This window comes from Physeter macrocephalus, chromosome 8 (genome assembly GCF_002837175.3).
Source record: "Physeter macrocephalus isolate SW-GA chromosome 8, ASM283717v5, whole genome shotgun sequence".
Lineage (NCBI taxonomy): Eukaryota > Metazoa > Chordata > Mammalia > Artiodactyla > Physeteridae > Physeter > Physeter macrocephalus.
The window spans coordinates 153,924,848-153,925,620 of record NC_041221.1 but is presented as its reverse complement, the minus strand read 5'-3'; the positions used below and the strand labels follow the sequence as shown (position 1 = coordinate 153,925,620).

The window sequence follows — 773 nt, the reverse complement described above, 5'->3', positions numbered from 1 at the left end:
ATTTTTTGATTGGGTTGTTTGTTTTTTTTGTTGTTGAGTTGTATGAGCTGTTTGTATATTTTGGAAATTAAGCCCTGTTGGTCACATCATTTGCAAATATTTTCTCCCAGTCTGTAGGTTGTCCTTTCTTTCATTTGCTTATGGTTTCCTTTGCTGTGCAAAAGTTTTTAAGTTTGGCGGGAAGAACAAGCGGGTTTTTCCTCAGATATTTACTGCGAGAACGTGGTTGAGCTCTTGGAAAACTCAACAAAAAATCTGCTTATGATATAAGGCATGCTATTTTACCATTTGGGAAGAAACTCCAAGATGGCGGAAGAGTAAGACGCAGAGATCACCTTCCTCCTCACAGATACATCAGAAATACAGCTACACGTGGAACTTCTCCTATAGAACACCCACCGAACGCTGGCAGAAGACCTGAGACCTCCCAAAAGGCAAGAAACTCCCCACGTACCTGGGTAGGGCAAAAGAAAAAAGAATAAACAGGGACAAAGAATAGGGACGGGACCTGCACCAGTGGGAGGGAGCCGTAAAGGAGGAAAGGTTCCCACACACTAGAAGCCCCTTCGTGGGCGGAGACTGCGGGTGGCGGAGGGGGAAGCTCCGGAGCCACAGAGGAGACCGCAGCAACAGGGTGCGGAGGGCAAAGCGGAGAGATTCCCGCACAGAGGAACGGTGCCGAAGAGCACTTAGCAGCCCGAGAGGCTTGTCTGCTCACCCGCCGGGGCGGGCGGGGGCTGGGAGCTGGGCCTCGGGCTTCAGTCAGATCCCAG

General features: G+C 50.1%; 1 protein-coding gene and 1 pseudogene across 1 annotated transcript in view; both read right to left on the bottom strand.

The window, feature by feature from the left end:
• ADRA1B (adrenoceptor alpha 1B) overlaps window positions 1-773 on the bottom strand; it is a 65,653-nt gene that overhangs the window by 35,128 nt on the left and 29,752 nt on the right. The gene's annotated exons all lie outside the window — the stretch shown is intronic.
• The window catches only part of LOC129392305 (tigger transposable element-derived protein 1-like), an 11,515-nt pseudogene that overhangs the window by 2,272 nt on the left and 8,470 nt on the right, over window positions 1-773 (bottom strand).